The sequence below is a fragment of the Rhopalosiphum padi genome, chromosome 2, assembly GCF_020882245.1.
Source record: "Rhopalosiphum padi isolate XX-2018 chromosome 2, ASM2088224v1, whole genome shotgun sequence".
NCBI lineage: Eukaryota > Metazoa > Arthropoda > Insecta > Hemiptera > Aphididae > Rhopalosiphum > Rhopalosiphum padi.
In genome coordinates, this window is record NC_083598.1 from 83,176,935 (window position 1) to 83,200,576 (window position 23,642).

General features: G+C 27.9%; 1 protein-coding gene across 2 annotated transcripts in view; it reads left to right on the top strand.

Annotated features, from left to right (window-relative positions):
• Positions 1 to 2,462: 2,462 nt before the first annotated feature.
• LOC132920818 (probable G-protein coupled receptor No9) overlaps positions 2,463 to 23,642 on the top strand; it is a 115,730-nt gene continuing 94,550 nt past the window's right edge. For both annotated transcript variants that reach the window (XM_060983512.1, XM_060983513.1), the window contains exon 1: positions 2,463 to 3,351. The gene's annotated coding sequence lies outside the window, so the exon portion shown is untranslated. The remainder of the gene's footprint in view (positions 3,352 to 23,642) is intronic.

The window sequence follows — 23,642 nt, forward strand, 5'->3', positions numbered from 1 at the left end:
GGAGTCCAAAATACACGAGACTGATTATTATGTAATATTATATTTATTATTATGAAGCACAAACATACTTTTTGCTATCAAAACATAAAAACGACTACTCTCATCGCTTTGAAACCACATCGGGTACGTATACCAGGAAATCTGGAGATGGCATATAGCACTAGATATAGGACGATGACGTCGATGTATAAAGTAATCTAAAAGTTATTAATATCATAATCACCAGTATTATATTGGTACTAAAACCAAAGTAGGTTATTCATTTGAATACCAAGCATTTTTTACACCAAAGAAAGTTAAGTGGGATTTAGATAGAACCATTGCTAAAAAATTAACCAGGTATACAATTTCAATTAATAACAGTTCCCAAAACTTCCAAATAGCAGATATAATGGCGAATGGTTCAACATGGTATGCTGAAAATGTAAGCGATCTTAATGCTTGCCCATCGCATAATTTACGTTTACATACTTTGACGATCGTGACTCTTATTTCTGATAGTTGGCTTAAACCTGCTAAACAAAAATCCGATATTCTGATATCCTTAAAATATAAAATTACAGTTTGATTGATATAGGTCTTTCTAATAACTTTGTGTCTTAACGATTTAGAAGAATGTACACATGATTTAATCTAAAATTCAAACATTAGATTTTTTATATAAACAAATCCTGTAAGATCAAAACTTAATTTATATTTTATTTTATGAATTATTAAAATGTATTTTAAATCGTTGAAATTTGATTCAAAATTATCATAAAAATTAATATTATCAGTATATAATAAAATATTAGTTATTTAGAATATTTAGATGATTAGACTTAATAATCGTAGAAGATTTTAAATTTGTTTTAAATGTAAATAATATTAAGATATCTATGTAGTATTCGTTAACACCAATAATTACCCAAAGAACCAAAAAATACATGATCTAAAACTATGCATTTTTGTCGAATGATATGGTATATCGTCAACAACGAAGTAACAATGACCGAAACTGTATTTTTTTTTTATAAATACGGCGATACCTACATATTACATAGATAACATAAATAAACACGTCATAATAAGGTCCTATGTTGCTGAACTGCAAATTAACCAGGGGCGTGCTCACTTGAGAAGTAAATGAAAGAGCACTGTCATAATATCAATTTGTTTTTCTTGTCTATCGGTCTCTCGGAATTTATTATTAGAAAATGTTTGTTTTAAATATTTTTCCGTAAGATTTTTAAGTTCATCAATAATATTAATATAAATTATAAAGTATTGAAAGTATATTTATCTTACCGTCATCATAAGACGATTCACGTTAATATGTTACAACATATAATGATATATCACAGTAGTTGCAGTTTATTGGACTCATTTTGAGACCATAGTATTTTGTTTGTATAAACTGATTTAAGTCAATTAGGCAAAAGGTCCAAAAATGAAAATGTATACTTATATGATGCATTGTAATAAAACATTTAAATTTAGCTATATATATACACTAATGACTAATAAATACTAATTATTATTTATATTTATTTATGATGAAGGTATTTCTAATGTATGTTGTCATTCATAAGAAAACTATAAAAATCTATAAAAATAAATAGATAATTTTTCTTTTTCAAAAATGTTTTAAATAATTTTAAATCATGTAGGTTTATATAAAATGTTAAATAACTTGAACGCTTTTCTATGTTATGAGTCAAGAAAATATTATTAATAACTACTGTCATAATTATTATATTATATATTAATGTAAAAAATCGGGAAAATTGATTAAAAATGTCATTAAAAGTACTCATTGGCTAGCATCATTAAACTTAATATAGAGGAACAGTCGATTTTTTTTCTTGTGATAAAGTACCTATGTCCTTTATGTGTAAATCGGAATTAGTCCAGTTTAAGTCCAATAGGCAAACTAGTACATTAACCGCGAGACAGACTGTGTTATAATTAACAAGCACCGCTCTGCGGGTAAATGCGTGAGAATACAATTTTTGTTTTTCTCGTTATAACATAATAGCAGCTGCAGTGGTCTGAAAACTGAAGTGCGGAATTTATATTATCCGCGCTGAGCGCGTCTTTAAGACTGATGATGCACTTGATGCAGTTCGACGACTACGGCGAAGAGTCAAAATATTGATACGAATAGTACCTACCAATTATTTTCACAAAGATCGAAAAAACCCTAAACAACAACCGAGGTATAATATATAGTTATTAGTACTGTGACCATTTCGTTATTATAATAGGTATAATACATATACGACGGATAATAGAACCGCGGTAGGTATAACTGCGACCTAGGTTCTGGGGGGCTCAACGACGGCGGGGAGGTACGGGCGAGATACGATCGCCGCCGCACTCCCGAGTCGCCCGGCGAATTGCACACGCACATACAAGCTCGCGTTTCTCTCGTCGCGGCGCATGCGGCGGCGGCGGCGTCGGCGGCGGCGGCAGACGAGCGCGCGACCCTTGGCTGCGTGTGCTCCTCGGCGGTCAGTCGCCGCTAACGCACGCCGGACGTGCCCGTCGAACGCCCGGTGGTCCCCCCACCGCAATAATCACGCTCGCGAAATCCCGCGACGAGTGCGCGAGAATAAATCGTCTTTGCCGTTTATAATAATCGTTTGGAATATATTATTATTATCGCGAAGACATAATAATATACGTAACAATAATAATAATAATAATAATAATAATAAAAATCGTAGTAAAATCGTTTCGTTACCCGGGCGCGTAATGTATGATAACGGTAATAATAGTCGTGTCGAAATAAAAATAGTGTGATATAATACAACGAATAAAGGGACGACCGTCGTCGTCACGGAATACGAAATACGAATGTTGTGCGGTCGGTTTAAATTATTATAATATCGTTCGGGCGTAATAATAATATTATTTATTAAATCGTCGTCCGCGTACCCGTTTGATAGAATATCATCGTCGTCGTCGTTATCATATTATTATTATTACTGTTGCGACTTACGTGTGCGGTCGTATTGTCTTGCGACGAGTGACGTTTTTCCGCATCGAAATTACCGACGGCTCCTCGACTTTTCAGGCCCGTCGGCCAATAACTCCGTCTACCGGCACGAAGAAAAACAAGTCGGTTGTTTTCCGTTTAGTTTTCGCGTGCGAACGACCGGGCCGCGATCATATTATAAACGTATCGTCGAAACGCCGCGTGTGCGATGCGGTTTCCAATATTGTTGTGTTCTCCGGATCGTCGTTGTCGTCGTCATTACCGCCTGTGCCGCCGTGACCCAGTGATCTCGCGGAGAAGCGTCCGTTCTTAAATACTTACAATATATATATTATATATTATAATATATTATACGGTTTACACTTACGCAGGTACTTATACACTACTACTACTACTACTACTACTACTACTACTATTATCTTTGTGCGGATACCTGAATACGCGTGTAAACACCAGTTATTTACCTGTAATATGTTGGTCGCAGCTGACGCTAATATTATGTGATACTATATAATGTAATTGTTGCGCAGAACGATAACGCGCATTATTATTTGTACGCCGTCGTGTATATGTTGTATATTTTATGCTAATGATGTACGACAGAGAAAATATTGTCATTTCGTAATTTTGTTTTTGAAAATAATATACCTACCTAATGTTATTATATAATTACGATATACTCGTTGTTATAGGTATAAATCGGATTTTTTTCTTTTTTTGGAAACCTACTACGTGAAAACGCGCGTGTATAGGATTTTTTTTAATTTTCGAAAAATGCTGTAAGTACGTTTGTTTATTATTATTTTTTTTAAGATATATACACATTTGTTTCTTTAGTCAGAAAAAATATTTTCTCGTAGATCGTTCTATTTTTTTTATCGAGATTTGGAAAAAAAAATGTATTTAACCACGCGATTATCGGACGCGGTCATTTTTTTTATAATTAATAATTTACTATCAACTATATTATATTATTATTATGTTTTTTTGCAAATGACGTTTGCAATATTACATTCACGTTCGGAAAATGGTATTCGAGTAACCTTTTAATTTCGTGTTCGACATTAACTTATGTAGTTTACCGTGGTCGTAAAGTGCGTACCTATAGTATTTTAACGTCGTCGACTATTGGTCGTAAAACATAGTAATTCGTGTTATTTTAATTGCTGTGACGAAGGGTTATAAAGTTTGTTTTCGTTACGACCATTACTGAAGTGAATTTATACGAAAAAAAAAACAGGAAAATAAATGTACTTAGAAACACGCCTACACAAACACTACACATGATGATAATAATAATAATAATAATAATAATAATAATATAATATTCAAGTAATCACGCATGTATACAATTTATTTACTACGTGAAACTTAATTTATTGTAATGTACATAATATAATAACGATACTATGGAAAATTCAACAAATGATAAATGAAATCGAAAAAAATAATCAAAGATGAAAATGCCAATTTAATTCGGTAAAAATGTCAACGAATATGTTTCACGAATAGTTATGAAAAAGTTTTGTTTTGGGTGTCCTTGAGTGAATGGCTTTTTCGATTTGAAAGGTTAAACTGAAAAGTTAAAATAAATCTAAAATGTATTATTATGATTGTGTTGATATTTTTATTCGTACGTCCATGACACGAACCTGCAGTATTATATTTTCATTAGCAGTTTCTACTTTAAGACGTAGAAGTAAAAAGTAGGTGTTATATAATACCTAATAGGCAGTATTATGAATGAGTAAGAAAATATTATCATTTATTACTATATAGATAGTACCATGCCCGTCTATCGCACGGCATAATAGTACTTAACGTGAGAACCGTTTAATATTTAATATATAATAATATGTATCTATAATCAATCAAATTGATTTTTAAAACATAAATTCAAAAAACGATAGTAAATTATTTTACATCACAAATTCATAAAGTATACATTACATTCTTGACCTGATTACTACCGTTCAAGTTGGTTGATATGTACGATGTTTTTTTTTATCACTATTTCAAATTATTATCATTATGACCTGTAACACTAAAAACATTGAAATAAAAATATATTCTCAAAGCTTAATGGTGATTTTCGAGATATATATCCGAAATCCATTGAAATATACAGTCAATTGACTTCTGGAACACTGACTTATAACCGACCTGATTTCACGAGAACGTATTATAAAATGAAATGCTGTAAAAATACAGAGATAAAATCGTATGAGAAAAATTCAATACTTCAATAATGTAATATATAAACATGTTAAGTCATTGTATTCGATTGAAAAATACTTGAAAATAGATTATGCTTTTAAAAACAAAAAATATGTATTACCGCATATTATTATTATTATAATTCCGAATAGCCAATATATTATACTGCAGGTACAGCTTAAAAATACTATTGTTATCGTTGGTTGTCGAATTTTTCCTCGTGAACGATCAGTAAAAAATAATGTTATCATTGATTTATTTTAATAAAAATAAAATAAATATATATAATATGGGTATCATTAATATTGATTTATTTATATTTTAAGCTTATATTGCATAATATTATGTTATATGTTGGTATTGTTCACATATTTCAAAGTATCATATTTAATATTTTCTGATTTATTTTTGCAACACAATTAGTATAACTGGTAAATCGTATTTGTAATATCCCAGTGAATAGTGATAGAAAACAATGCAATTTTTAGTCTTGAGTATAATTAAAAAAATCAATATGGTTTTTGGCGATATTTCATTTGATAATAATATTGGTTTCGTGTGGGTTGCGCTTTAAAAATTTAATTTTGAGCGTCGTTATAATATTCTATAACTCTTCCACATAAATAATGAGTCGATCGACTAACATTTATAGTAGGTATAGGATATAATATGTTCCTTCAATGTTTTACTTTGATCTTGTATCAAAGTTGCAGGATTTTCATTAATGTTTAAGTAATCAGTTTTTCTGTATTTAATTATAATTTAAAAGGTAATTATTCTCTTTCATTAAATATCTTTAAATGAGTATGTATTATTAATTATTTTAAGAAAATATCAGTTATTAAAAAAATTTGTTTTTTTCCGAATAGTTCTATCTGATTATTTTTGTGCAAAATAGAACACTTACAATAGTATCGTTTGATACATTAAATTTTGTTTTGTTGTTTTAATGAAAACAATTCTACTCCAAATCATTTACAGTAAACGATGTTCGGCATTGTTTCTCGGAATTTAACTCTAACCTATCCGCTTCAGGGCTAACCGAATTGTAGCTTGTACACTTAAATTACTCGTATGTCTAATCTGTTTACGCATTATTCATTGACATTCTCGTGTCGTATACGGTTCTCCGAAAACGCAGATAATAAAGACAACATCAAACTATTTAGTGATTGTAGCAGCCAAATCCGGTATTATTATTAATTTTTGAGAAAATTAAACACGTCCACAAATTAAATTTATGCTTATCCATTTTATTTTATTTTAGAATCGTCTTACACACATAAATGTTGAATCATATAACTATATTAATATATTAATACTTAATGTATTACTATGTTTTTATTAAGTTGATAAGTAATAATGTATGGTGCAAAATCAAAAACGAGGTTTCAGAGTATTAAACACTATATTATAGTTTTACATATTTTATCGCCAACACGAGATTATAATAAAAGTTTTCTGGGTTGTGCATTTTATGTTTTAATTTTCTACACGTATAAAACATATTATATATTTTTATAAATTCTTATATAATTTTCTATAGCACTATAATTTAATAATAATTACGAATCCATACTTAATCGTATGTATAATAATTTATTATTGGTATATACTGCTATCAATGGAAATCTAAAATTCTGTTGTCTACTTTCAATACAATTTTTATTTTGGTTGGCCAACGAAGTACATTACAATCCGAAATTGTTTCAAAAGTGGAATAAAAATGTTGGTCTCCAAAATCTAATTCAATCTCAGCTACGTTTTCGCGTGTATATCCGGTGTGGTTTATTACGCTTTGCATTCGACGCCGATAAAATATTATACAGCCGATGTTGTATAATGTAGTAAGTATAACGTAAAAGTTGCATTTCGTTTTGTTTTGTTTTTTCATATTTTGTTTAGCTGTGTTATTAGCCATCGTGCGAGATAGACGAGTCGAAATAAAATATATTATTGCGGTTTGAATAGTAAACTTTCGTCGGAAGACGATTTATGAATATTTTCCCCGTACGTTTTTATGATATATATACGACACTATGATATTTTATCGTAGACGTTATATTTTTTTTTTATTATTGTTCGTTATACTTTTTCTTACCGCAGAACCCGGATATTATTATTATTATGCGAAGAGGATCGCGAATTGCGCGTAAAATATTTGAAATTGATTTGTTCGTTTCCGTTTCGGTCTGCTACCTATAATCTATATACATATATCACGTTCTTTTGCTTTACCACGAGTGCTGGCCACTTGTACGACGATGACGTCACGGATTCGCAGCATCTAAATACTCATAATACACAGGCGTGTACACTATAAAAAACCAAATCAAACAATCTCATATGTATAATATAATATCAGGGGAACCTATTTGCGGTGTGTTGGAGGGTTGTTCAATCACGTGTTTATTGTATTCTTTCATTTGATAAATTGAAACTACGGACATAAATGTAAGCACACTATGTTACGATTAATGTGGAATCGATCCAATAATAGTCACATAGTATACGATAAAGGTGGGGGCCAGTTAATGAAAAAAAAAAATTGAGAAGGTTAAGTTATAAGTTAACAAACAAATATTTGACTTAAAAAATTATTGTTAATATAGAGAAAAATATGAAATAAATTACTTATATAAAGTCATTTTTTTATCATTATTATTCCCATTTGGGTTACACATATTTATAGTGATTGCTCTACAACTTCAATTTTTTTTTTAATAAATCCTACTACCTACTTCTTTTATTGCACTTGTAGTAGTTAATGCATTTACAAGTAGTACATTTAGTGCCAACTAATTTACTTAATCAAGAAGTAGTTATTCATTAATTTCTATTTAAATAATTGTACTTAAAAAGTGAAAAAAAAAATAATTAATTAGTTTTATAACTATTATTAGATATATGTATGAGACTTTCTAGTCTTAACTTAGCGTATTATTTTTAAAATTAACTGGAAAAAGATAAGTTATTTAAATGGATACATTAACTATTTAATTAAGTTAAGTTTATTAAAAAATTAACAAAATAGTCGAGTTTAAAAGTTCAAAAAATAAAAAAAATTAAATAACTTTTCAATTACTCAAGTTAGTTGCTTCACATATTTAGTTTTCGGTTTGCGCGTAGTGCGAACAGTACAATATTATACAGATATATCACATATGGTTGTATTGGCTTATAACTATTAACTATGCAATGGCGATGTGAACAAAGACGACGACGATCAAGATGATAATATTCGTTAGTCACTCGCCAAAACGCATGTAAAATTATACATCATCGTTAGTCGGTATGCATATGATGTATGATATCTATATCCATGTGATATAGATCATTGTACGTGCGTTTTCTGCATATATGCAACAACGGACGTTTTACGAGATTGTGGGAGATTCGACGTTCACGAAGAGTAGGCAATAGTACATATATATAATATATATATTTGAGTGATATATTAAACTCTTTGCTCACAAAGTGTCATAATGTATATATAATATATATGTATATATTACATACTCACACAGATAACAAGAAAAAATATATCCGATCGACTTTTTACAGACAAACAATAATTAATAACAATACGCACACATATACATACACACTGACTTACTGACTTACCAGTGGTTTTTCATTTGCTCCAGTCTGTATGTGATACAATATTCGATACTTCCCCACATTTTTTTTTTGCTTCGTCTGTATTTGATAGTAAGTATATATATCGTATTATATAGTGACGAAGTAACCGCAGTTTTGAATAATTTGACCTATATTACACATTTTAACGTTATATCCCAGCGAGGTATGTATTAAAATACGGACAAATGTGATGAAAATCAAACTGTCGTTTTGATCAATAAATTAAAATATTTTCTATTTAATTATTATTTGAATCCAAATATCCAATTTGGTTATATTTACTGTGGACTTTGAACAATAATTTTGTATACCTACACATACGTGTGCGTACACATTCATGTCTGTTGACAATAAAAAAGACTCTATTATAATTATATTTAAAAAATTCGTTTTAAGCTTTTAAATAAAAATGACAACCGTTGGGTTGAAATTAAATCCCGATTATAACTGTTACATTTTGAATTACGATAAGGGTCACACAGCCGTCTGTTGGGGTATCGTATAGATAATGCATACGTATTTACGAAATGAAATAACATTATTTCAAGACCGCGATAACTTCAGATAACCGCGGTCCGTGATGGCTGAAGCAGATAAAATAAATTTTAATATACTGCTTTAATTATATTATATAACTATATTATATCATTTTTAGTATTATGTAGACTGATATGACTTCGTTGATGTGGTGTCACAATTTTTTTTTTCGTGAAGTCGATCGTCATTTTTTTTTTATTATTATTACGGTATCCAAATGTATGATAATTGACAATCTTCTGCAGTAATATTCAATTCGTTTGCCTGGTTTGATACCTACTAACGCCGCGATGTTTGGAATCGATCATGTTTATATTTATATGGCACAATCATATTTCAAATCGAAATTGTATGTTGGTGCTATAGATTCGCGAATGAGATATTAAGACGTAGTATAGTGTATCAAAGCTGTTGTGCTATAATCTAATAATACAGGATCTATTGTTTCAATAACGTAACGATTACATTTATTCATCTGTTGTAGCCGTATAGTTTAAGTATATACCACCGGATAATATACATAGAAATATAGAATGATTCATTGATAATTATCTACCCGATTTTTCTCATTCATAATGTTATTTATTTAAATTCTGATTTTAAAATACTAATACTTTATGACATTTAAGGTGTGTCCGATGGTGATACAATCTTCTTTTTTTTAAATGGAAACAAACCTTTTTACTACATATCGTTATAAACAGTTGATATTTTTTTGAAAACGTTGATGTTTTTATACTAAACTATTAAACATTTTTTCTGAGTTACTAAAATAAATACTATTAGAGTCATTACAAATATAAAATGGATGTTAATGTATTAATAATAATTATAACAATTGTTAGATTTTAAAATAATCATAGGCTCCATATAAAGTTTAATTACTTGAAAAATATTCTTTCAAATTTTAATTTTGTTATATAAAAATGTTCAAGAAAATAATAATAGGCTAAATAATTTAAAGTAAAATATGTTGTTATCACCACAATAATACACTTCAACGGTATTTATAAAATCATCTAAGTAATTTAAAATATAGTATAGTATATAGGTAGTATAGTTAAAATTAAAAAAAAACATATTTTGAACATTTATATTCATTATTAAAATAATAAAAAGAGTGAGAATGCTTGGTGGAATCTCTCTGTATATTACGTGTAATATATTTGTTATAAGTTTATAACTTTGAAATTGTAATGAATTGTACTGAATTGTAATTTATATTATGTCTTTTTATTTCTATTTGTTAATTCATATAGTATCTCGCTTTTGTGATATAGGTAAATAACACGATATAGCAAATAATAATATAATTGTCTCGAAAATTAATTTTTATATAATGAAATTATAAATTTTATAAATTGAAATATGGAATTCAATTTTAAAATTCTATAATACTATAAATATTTTATGATTTATGTTTACTGTAAGATGAGTATAACCATAAAATTAAAAGAGAAAATTTAATAAACATAATTTATTATTAACAACTGAAAAACACCTAGAAGAATACAATTACAATATTTAATTATGATACTGTAATGTGAAAACAAACAATCAAACATTATAGCTGGATATTACATTTTTGTTAAAAGAGTTTACGTATAACTCTTTTAACAAAAATGTAATATTTATACCTACTACCTAGGTAAATTTTTCTTGCATTTAATCTATGTAATTCAAATGTAATTATATTTCAAAGACAATATAATATACGGATTCATACATATTTACCTATAGATATTAATAACATTATAATTGTCTAATGTTATTGTCTATTGACATACATCAATCACAAACAGAGTTAAGATGATTTGAAAATCCTAAAATATTGCAATTTGGTTAAAAATTATAATAATAATTATATAAACATTTATATATGATATTATATTATAATGTTATATTAAAAAGTTTTCCAGATTTGATTTTATACTTTTACATTATCTGTGTTATTAAGATTTTTTCCTTATTGGTATGATATAATATTTAAATACATTTTAATTTAATACAATTTTTATAATATGATTGTATTAATAAGGAACAGTTCAAACAATAATAATAGAAAATGGATAAGACAACATTTGCCTGTATTTCAGTATTTCAGATTCCTAATAAGATTTGAAAATTATACATGGAATATGTGTTTACGTGTATTTTTGTGTATAAAATCACTGTATTGAAATACAAATAAACGAAATTCTCTAAAAAAATATATGTATATATCAGGACATTTATATGAATAATAAATCCGAGAAAGCTGTATAAAAGCACTGGGATGAAAAATAATATGTAAATATTTTTTTTCCCTCGTGTACACGTAAGGTAATTGAAATATATTACTTACGTACCCGATATTTGGCGGTTATGATGTAATTGCATTAATAAACTAAATTTGTTATCTAAGCCCATGCCAAGTACGCATGCCGCCTTGCCAACATTCAACTTCTATTAATGTCACTTGGCTGTTTTAATATGGCGTTTATACGAGTGTGCATATACATATCACATATACACGTTTATAATATAATGTATACGCGCGTACAATAATAATATATTGAACAGATTTACGCGTACAAATTATTCGTCTACTGCCATTGCGTCGTATGTCGTTTAAAAATATTTCTCAAATCGCATTAAAAGGAAAAAAAAATTTTCTATTCACTCGTCAACCTATCAAGGGTTACATTAGTAAATCATTATAACAATAGGTATTTAGGTATTATGTATTATACGCAATAAAATGCTTAAACACTTATAAATTTTAAGTTATAATAAAAACTTTTTATAAAAACGTACTCGTGGATTAAATAATGCACATCTCACGTAATATGTGCAAGGTGGTTATTTTAAAGGTAAACCCATATTTTCTCGAAAAAGAATATTGGGAGTATTTTTATCTTTTTATTAATTCATAGTTCTTGAGGTCTTTACTTTTTTAAATTATGGCATATTATGTTTTTTAATTCCACAATCTAAAGCAGAATATTCTTTTCAGAACTCCCATAAACAAAAATTGAATTTTGAATAAGTAATGAATTATAATTATAACAATTATTTATAGTCTCGATAAGTGGAGTAGTGAATCAACTTTTTATTGGATACCCAACCATAGTTGTACTATATCACTCCGCTTATCTAATTAATTAACAATACTAATTGATTTCCCGCTTAAAATTTTATTTCTATACACTAAAAATACTAGATATATATTTAAAAAAAAATAAAAACGAAAAATATGTAAAAAAAAATAATAAAACAATACGTTAGAAAATGTTTAATATTTTTCGAGTGTTTGCCTTTAGACAAATCACCTTGTGTATAACAATTATACATGTATACTTTAACGAAGTAATCGATTTGACCATGAAAATTAAGAATGTTTTTTAGACGTTTTGTCAACTATTTGTTTATTTCGAGTACTAACACAATATAATAATAATATTGTTTTTGTTATAAATAAGAACCTGTTTACTTTTCTCGTTATTTTACTCGATTAGTAATGATCAGTCGGTCGAACGAAAAAAAATGTCATTTTACTCGTCGATACATCATTTGCAGCGGTCCAAAAATCGTCAATTGCATCGTAATCGTCCATGTTACAGCAGACCGGACAAATCGTGTGGGTCGTCGCGGCGGATCATATTCCGTTTTTTGATTAACTCGCTTGTATAACAGTGGTATGCGTGTGCTAAACGGAGCTCCGATGCTCCGAATCCACCGTTTTGCGCGTCATGCACGGTTTTTAAGAGTTTACTCGATTTAATATTAAAACGCCTTTGACATTTTTCCATTATTTTTCCGCCCCTCTTGTGCGCCGTACGCCACGCGCATTAGATATCCTGAAAATACATTTACGCTCATAATCACAATTCACTTACAATCCGACGGATAACTATATAGCGGATTTGACATTTGTCATTACATGCGCAGCAAACACTACACGGTGTAAACTTTGGCTGCGCCGACTCGGAATTGCACGTGATGCAGCAGCCGAACGTGTACGACACAGATGAATATTATACTCGTTCTAGTTATGGACGAGCCAACTTTTGTTTGGTTTACCTTTTTTTTTTTTGTCAGACTTTCAATGGGAGCTATTCACACGAATGAAACATTATGCTCTGCGTGTTTTAAGCTTAGTGCTTTAAAAGGGTTGAAAACACGCCAAAGGTAATTTCGGACGACAGTTTAGTAGGTTATTTGTTTAAATTAATTAAAAGGACAATTTGTTTGAATTTAGTTTTAATACACAAAAAGGTAATAATATAATACGTAACATAGCTGCATGCTGTCTATATATAGTTGTTTAATTTTTCGGTATTAAATTTATATTTTTTTTTTCGAAAACGATAACGATGAAAAAGTTTTATGACCGTACGCGCACAACTCGCTAAACAAAATGATGGCTATTTAAAGCATCCGCAGATGTCAAAAGTACGCTGAACGACGGCCAAACGGGCGTCATATATTACTTATATTATACGTATATTACATTCACCGGGCACCGGTTAATATCGAAATGCGTTCCACTCGGATGGTTCACCCTATTAATTAAAATACACGATCCCGAAAAGGTCGAAAAATGTTCACGTCGTCTGGTTGAAATCTCTGTGGATATTTTTGGTTTAATTTTTTCTATACCTCAGCTTCGTCACAATAATATCGATATCGCGTACTACCCCGAGGTCGCCGCTAAACGAAACGATGATTTTCGCGTGAATAAATAAATATACGTGCGAGTTATAGTGTCACGTATAGCACGTGCTGTGTGTGATACTCTGTTCTTTTGATTTTATATAAAGAAAAACGACGCGTATTTTTATATTTTATCATCGATCGTTTTACCGGTGCCTACCCGAGCATTGTATTCCAAACTGTTATTATTATTATTATTTACTGTAGGTGAGCCTCAGGTGGTGGACGACAGTCGGCGGCTAAAGTCACAACATAGTTGGTGCATTATATAGGTGTATTATTATTATTATTTAGCAGTCACGTCAGGTGTGCAGCAGTGGTGGCGTTCTGCCGATGATTGACGCGTCGAAATATGACGCGATAATAAATCAACCGTTTGAGAATATTATTATTATTATTACCGTGGTATAGTTTGAAACGGAAAACCCCAGTCCCTGCAGCAACTACTGCGTCTTTCTTCCCCACTATACACATGGCACTCGCACTAGTACATATAATATATATATATAAATAGCGTATGTGTTATTATTATTATATTACAATATTATTATGCTACCGTCCCGTTGTGCCCCTCATCGCGACTGCCATCATCACCTACGTTTTACAGCACGATCACAGATTGGCGGAATGGCGGACGGCCGTGATGGGTGGTTAGAGGTAGAGTTATGGTTGCACCGGCTTTATTATTCGCACACGGTTGACGCGCGGATGATGCGAATAATGACCGAGCGATGGGTGTGAGTGGTGTACGGCCGCGGGAGGGTGAAAGAACGAGATAGACACGGAGAGAGAGAGAGAGAGAGAGAGAGAGACCGCAACGTCCCACAGTCGATGTGCGGCGGATACATATACAGTGAAGTGGTTGTATAATAATAATATTATATTTTGTATATACGGATGTATGCATAATACGTTATGCTTTCTATAACGTAATTATCGTGAACCACCACCACCACCACCGCGTACGCGTAAATGCAATTAAAAACTCTATCGGTCCTATAGCGAAACGTGTCGTGGTGGCGAACGTTTCTAAGTTATTTCCTCCCCAAAATAGTTTTGTGTCCCGTGGTCGTACATAATATAGCTTATCATTATACATATCTTATAGACGGTATAATACCATAATAATTATATAAGTACGTTCTGGTCTTGGTGGGTTTAGTTACGTAACGATGTCACTTTTTAGCGCGTCCCATGTGGTTATATCTGACAAAAACGAAATTGCCAAGTAACATACGTATAATAATGTGTTGTTTCAAAATAACGAGTTACAAATGATTTATTATGTTTTTCGTTTAAAAAAACCCCTTTATTAGATAATATAATTAGTGATCCGAGAGACATTAGTCTTGTATAACATAATCGATACGCATCTATAAACAATTTAAAATTAAGCGTCTTAACAGACAAAAGTTTTAGTAATAAATTACTCGAACAAGTTTGTAATGTGATATTTTTCTAAGACGAAGTTATATTATATATGCTATATCCGATATATATTTATTTTATTAAATACATAATATATAATACACACATATATATATATAATATATAGGATAATATTTTATTGATTTATTAAATTCTGATTTTTAGATTTTTTTTATTATACTTGTTAAACACCAAATTTTCAAGTAGTTATCTACATGTTTTAAGTAAAATATTGTTAATTAATATAAAAAAAACATTAAAAATATAAAGAGAGGTTTTAATTAAAAAAAAAAAAATGATTTTACTACCAAACTACTACGTTTCTTAAATAAAATCATAGAATATCCAAGTATTTCTATATTCTTAAAATCAAAATTTGAATAAAACATAAGAAATAAGTGATATGTAAGTGGTTAGCATTCAAAATGCTTATACATTTCTTTTGTCTAAAACACACATTTATCACTAACGATTCCTTTTTCAACTAAAACTCATAGTTCCTTTATTGGACACTATCCCTTTACGAGGCCAGTACAGTTTTCTTTAAAATTTACAATCATAACAATCAACTAAACCTAATAATTATTTATAAATATAATATTATAACATACAAATAACAAATTTGGTTTATCTTTATTTCTAAAAAAATAACTATAAACGAAATTAAACACTATAAAAATAATAAAATATGTCAAAAAAAAAATAAAACTTAATCTTAATTGTTTACATATTTATGAAGGCATATTTTACTATAATAATAATAATTATTATTATATAATTAGTATTATATAACTATTTTAACTTTTATTTGACTTATATGTAATCGAAAATCTTAATTTGTGACTTATTTATAAATTTATTTATTTTTTACATAGTAGTATGTAAACATCTTGATAATTGAAAATCACATTTATAAATATAATTATATTTAATTAAATAAAAAATTTTCAAATTCAGTTATTATAATAAAATTATTAATTGTACATAATATTAAAGAAAAGTGTACTGACCAAAATAGGTGACGCCACTAACGTCAAGACCCGATAAAAAGCAAAACCGGATATAAACGGCGATGTTTCGTCTACCACACACCATATGTCTTACTTCTATATATTTGTTAAATATTCAGCCGCTGCGCGTCTATGGGATGATAAAATATAAATCCATTAAATAAATTATATTACAAATGTAGTATAGCTATATATATACTGAGTATTGTTTATTCTGATATAATCCTATGCTATAACAAACGCGAGAACGCATCGCTGTCCACCGTATATTATATACGTATGAATGTATATGATTGAAAATGTATGATATAATGCACTAGTTATAATTTAGCGAATAACACTGTGTCTGTGTATCACTACAACACGGTACAAGCAATCCGGCTGTAATATTATTTGTTCATCTAATCTACCTTTGTACAACAACAGACGCTCAACTCAATGTTCTGACCCGTGTCGGTGGTTGGAAGTTCATGATACCAATACACAGATTAGGTACGCGTGCCAGTGATAGGTACAAATAAACCAATGATTTAAGTTTATAAATATTACAAATTACATAATTTATAAATGGAAATTCTCAATAAAATATATATTTGTCACTCAAAATAATCAATGTTAAAATAAATACAACTTGGCTGTGAAAGATAACTAGTTAGGTATTGCAATTAATTATAATCCGAAAATTAACGCTCTCGGTCCACGATTAATAATTTTGCTTAGCTTTAATTTTATTTATACTGTAATACATCGTTTAATAACATTGTAACACAACATTATATTTTTTTAACGATTATTATACTTAACCATACCTATAATGGGTATAATTGACAAATTTAATGAATAATGCATACAATTATAAATATACGCTTTGTAAACTTATCATCGGTTTATAGAAGTTTTTTTTTTTTGACAAAAACTGGCATAGGTACGTTATATTATAAAATATATACGCAATTACAACACTATGGTTGAATTGGACTGGTTGTATACTTGTGTTACATATATGTGCATGTATTTTAATATCCTTTTTATTATTAATATGAATTTGTCTGCGACACTCGTTTATAGTAATTTTTCGGAAAAATGAGATTCATCTGTAAACATAACAGTTACCTATCTAACAATCATAATAGTATAGGTTATACGTATATTATTAGTAATAATTTATTACTAAACATCGTGTAATGATAGACGAAACTTCAAAGATCGCCGGTCTTTCTCGTTACTGATATTAAATCTAGTGATAACGTTATAATAAAATATGTTTAAAAATTAAAAAACATATTTCGTAATTACATTATCCCTTGAATAGCAACATATTATTATTGTAAAATATTAAGCGCGTGTTTGAATTTATATTAAATTTCATACTTCCGAAATAACCTATGAAATAACTATAAATGACCGTGTTGGGCTTGGGAATTTTTGTCTTTCAAAAAACTTTCCGAATCCGATAAACCCTTAAGTATAAATTAAAACTTTATGAATATTTGTTTTAACTTTTCTTTCGTATTTCGATTTGAAAACTTTACGGATAAACTTCAAAACACCCACAGATTAAAACAATTGGATGTTTTTAAAATTATACGCACAAGTGTTTAAGTAATTTATCGGAATTACGTACTTACCTATTTTATTGAAAACCGTAATAGGTAACCATCATCCTATAGTATATGTGCTACTAGTTAGTAGGAAGTAACAATTATACATGACGAACAAAATAAACGTTGACAATAGTATTTAAAATTATGAACGATGCGTCAAAAATTCGTGTAATTACTATTTTTTCAAAATCCGTAAAAATCAACCATATAACTTTACTATGTCAAATGTTTTACCTGAAACAATTTTCGTCGTAATTTTAAATTTCACACGCCTTTGAAAAATAAAAAAAACTAAATTTATTTTTTTATTATCCTATAACGTGGTGTGAATACTAATAAATGTTTTATTTTAATGAACGAAACGAAAAATAAAATTTAAAATGTATTTTTTTTTTACTATAAAATGACTTAAGATTGCTGTCGATAACCTATTATATCGATAATATTTTTTTTTCGATTGATTTGATTAATTATTTTTTTTTATCTATGATATGGATTTAATAATTAATAAAATATTAAATGATTAAATTGATACATAGATTGTAACTATAAACATAATGACCTAATACAAATTGATCCTGTTATTCGTTAATTAAATACGATCAAACTTATACGAAATTACTTTTCTATAATGAATACGTTTATGATAATTTATTGTAACATCTAACTAAATATGGCTAATTAATAATGGTTAAGGAGATTAAACTTTAATCCCAACTGAGTATGCGTTTAGAGTTAATAGGATTTGATTAATGATTTTAATTCAAGTATTTGGAGTTTGTTAGATGATATACATATTATAATATATTACATTATTTCAATTATATCATAAAATATCAAAATATTTTTCCACAATGGTAATAATAATACGACTAAAAAGATCCCGTTGTTCAGCAACCATGCATTATTTTGAAACAAAAAATAGGGTTTTACTACCTAATCAATGTATATTTAAAAATAAATAAATAAATACTTTAAAATCAAATCATTATGTATTTAATTAAATTCCGAAGAAGGATTTTTTAAAACCAAAAAATATAAATTTGATCGATATATAGTATATTATATACTTACCTAATATTTTCTATCAGAAATTTGTTTAGTGAATCTATTATTTTTAAGTTATAGTTTATTTTTACTGTTTTAAATTAATCGTACATTTTGAGTTGGGACTATTTTGATGATATAAATAATAATTGCTATTTGCTATTAAATTTATAATAGCAGATGATTTTTAAAACTCTTTCGCCTTGTACTATATATAGTAATGAAAGAATATAATTATGTATTGTATTTGAACATTTCCGATCTCACCCATGAATTATTGTTTTTATTATTATTATTATTATTTGAACGGGATCTGTGTGTACGAAAGCCATTTGAATTTAAATAGAATTCGTATGCAGACCTCGTATATATGAATAAGATTTCCATCGCATGAATGTATGGAATTTCGTAACCACAATCATTGTAAGACTTGTCTAGTTATCTTTATATTAGCATTTAAGTTAACTAGTATTCTAAATCTTGTGAGCAATATGCCTTACCTGATAATGTATATGGGTTTTATTTAATAATGGAGCTTTGAGACTTACATATTAATAGCTTAAGACAATTAAAAGATAAATAATATGTATATTGGTTTGAATTATTTTGAATGAAAATAAATATTTTAACATCAATACAATGAAATATATTCATTAGCTTTAACTATTCAAATAATTTTCAAGTGTTACTAATCAGTAGTTTCCTATAACATTTAAATATATCTATAATTTGGTTTAGTTTTTTTTTTATGTTATCAAATTCAGCTATTATTTTTTTTCAGTTAAATATAAATTGAAAATATTTTTTTTTAATAAAATCGATTAAAAATTTATTAAATATATATTTTTTTAAAGATTATAAATTAGTTATATTTTAGGGGTTTTGTTATAATAGAAAACACTGATAATCTCTAAAAGAATTAACGTATTTTATAACGTTTGTTTTTTTATATTCTGCAATTAGAAGTGCTTACGGAATTTTTATTTTAGAATACTTTTTATTTTTATTTTTTTAAAAATCAAAATATTTTCAAAAACTTGAATACTTTTTGAAATGAGGTTTTGCTGTTCAAATAATCATCCAGCTGAGTATGCATTTCATCTATATGATAATTTTGTTGTCACACAATGCGTTATTGTGAGATCACGTAGATACCTGTCCTATTCACATTTAACGATAGAAACTTTTATAAATATATATATATATATATGTGAAACCTACTATTTTGAAACACTGCGATGTTATAAAATTGTTCTACTCAGTTATGTACTATGTGTCTTCATATATAAATATAAAATACACGTTTAATACACAATACATAATATACACGCTTATCGTGAATAAATCATATAGCATGTTTAATCTCGCTTAAACTCAAACAGCGTGACGCAAAATGCGATGTGTAGTTAAAAATTCTAATCTAACGCGATGTATATAGCTTATTAAGATATTATAAACTTATATTTGTATACATTTAAATAAATCTATTGTTTCGAATTATTTTGTAATCAAGCATTATAGTACGTAGATTTCAAATTGAAACAATCATTATTGAGTTAAAATATATAATAGTTAGAAATATTATTTATGTAGATAGTTACCTACCTACAGCTTACGCTTATTAATAACACGTTCAGTTAGACTTATTGATGTGAGTTAAAGTAAATTGAGAAATTATAGCTACGACTTACTGGTTCGATTATTATCGTAACTTGGGAGGAATGTGATTTTAATTTAACCCATGTGTTCGCCATGAAATCAAAATTACTTGATAATTAGACTATTATTTAAGATTGGTTAAAAACTTAAGTAAAAAAAAAGACGAAGTTACCTTAACCAGGAGACGATAATTTGAATCTCACTGACCGGTATGATTCGAATTTAATCGATAACTGTAATGTTACATTCCTCGTTATTAGTTATTACGGGGACAATAGTAAATAATTCAGATTGCAGGAATGGAAACCCGAAAGGACATCCTTCGTCAATGATATACCCCGTATCCCTTTGTCTCGCTATAATAATATTATAATAATTGTACGATAAACTGACTTTATGAATACACCAACCTGCAATGGTTAGGTTAAGTAGATGTTGATTTTTTAAAAACGTATTTGATTTGATACATTTTGGAAATGTATATCTGCGCTTCTTCGATCAGCGTTAAAAGGTAATACAACGGCATTAAATGAGTACCTATTTCTCGAAGTAGCGTAAAATGAATAAAAATTATAACGTGTTTTTAACTGGAAAATGATATTATGTGTTATTTTAATTTTATTAATCACAGACCACAAGTTATTATAATTTATAACAAACCAAATGTTTCATTATTATAATATAAATGCTGATAATAATGATAAATCGCACTTATTATAGAAGCAAAACATTTATTAATTTACTATGTGGAATGAGGCCAAATAGATCAAAATTTGTTTTCTATTTTGACTTTTAGAATGAAATACTGAAATAATGATAAATCTACGGCTTTAAGTACAATTATTAATTTAATTTACAGTGTAAAATTATATAACAGAACCAGCGCGTGTTCCAACTCACCTATTTATTATACTATGTTGATTGTTAGTGTTAGTGTTATTGTTTTTTTTTTTTTAATACATACCAAATGCAAATTTGTGTGGAAATAAAAAAATAAAAAATAACAATTAATATTTAAAAAAACATTATTTGACGTATTGTGGAAATTGATTTGGCAATATCTATGGAACTCTGCGTGTAAAATTCAATATGTATACACGCGTATCGCACGCAACATAATATAATTATTATTAATGCACGTGAAAACAATAAAATGCGTGTAATTGTTACAATAATGTATGTTGGAGAACAATAAAAGTAATTTTAAAAATATAACATTAATGTAAATATTATACAATTTGTTATAATAATATTGTATATGTTCACTATCATTATATCCAATTGACAGGAATTATTAAATATATATATATATTTTTTTTTGAGGTGCTTGCTTAAATTAATAATATTCCCTAAAAATCCATCGTGAAAAATTATTTTTACATAATTAAATATGATATTTCTGTAATACATGTCTATATTGTCTATCATTATTATCTTGACCCGTTTTGAAAAGTATAGTTTTTATTTTTAGTGTGGTTTCATACGTACATTTACTTGATAATAATCATTAAATAGAAAATATTAAAGAATTGTCTTTATAGCTTAGTCTTAGTGTATAATATTATTAATTACCATTTATCATACATAAACAAAATTCAAAATATAATATTTATTCATTATATTAAAATTATATAAAGTTACTAACTTTTTAATAATAATAATTGTGTTTGGCTTAAAAAACGAATTATAGCTATTTTAGAAAAAAGCTTGTTTTCAAATTTAGTATTAATAGATTGGATTTAATCAGATTACTTTTTTTTGTGGAATATAAATAGATGCACTTGTATGAGTTTCATGTGTAAACACATGTACGTTTGCTCAAATTTGTAAAAATAAAATTATGATTTTAAAATTTTATCTTCATTGGATAAAAATTTACAAGTGGTTGTCATGCCCTGCAGAGGTCTAACTGATAAGTGTTAACTCACAAATAGGATACCAAGTTTTTTTATTAGTTTCGTAAATTTTTCAAAAAGTAGCGTAATTGATTTATATAAATTATGTATATCGAATTGTGTTAAGAACTAATCAATTTTAAAGCTTTAAAAAATTCTTTAGTTAATACACATTTATAATTTATTGAACAACTCAACCGTTCAAAATTCATGTTTCACCACCAATACGATTCATAATATTGTAAATTATATACCTATATATATAAATATATATGTAACTATTTTCAGGGATTTCAAAAAATGTAGCAACATTTTTCTTGCTAATAATAATTAGTAAATACAAGATACATAATCCCCCTCGTTTATCCCGTGAACCTGTCATAAGCTATTTACACGATGCGATTAGCTATCCCGTCGAACAGATTTTTCAATTTATCCACACATAATATGCCTTCATATTATATAATATATATCGGGTGATCCATTTAATGTAGCCATTAATTATTTAAAAAGCTATTCGAGTTTTTGAAATTATATCAGATTTTCAGCGGAGTGACGATTGTATTGATTTTACAATGACATGTGTGTTATTTTCAGTCTGTCATCATCTTTTATGGTAATATAAAATCTTCGATTTTTGAAAAAAAGGAATGATTTGTGTTAGAAAATTTGATTTAGTTGATATTTTGGAGGCTTAAAAAAAAATTAAAACTAAATTTTATAATCAGGATGACAAAAAACAAAATTAAAAAAACCCGTTAATTTTATGCAAATTAAACTTTTTGATTATTTTTGAACTATTTATAGGCATTAAGCATGAACAGTCTTCAATTTTTTAATGCTTTTTTTTAGGAATAATGATTATAAAATTATTCGCTAGGTAACAATACTTAAATATTTAATACAAAGCTTTTCATAAATCGTTAAT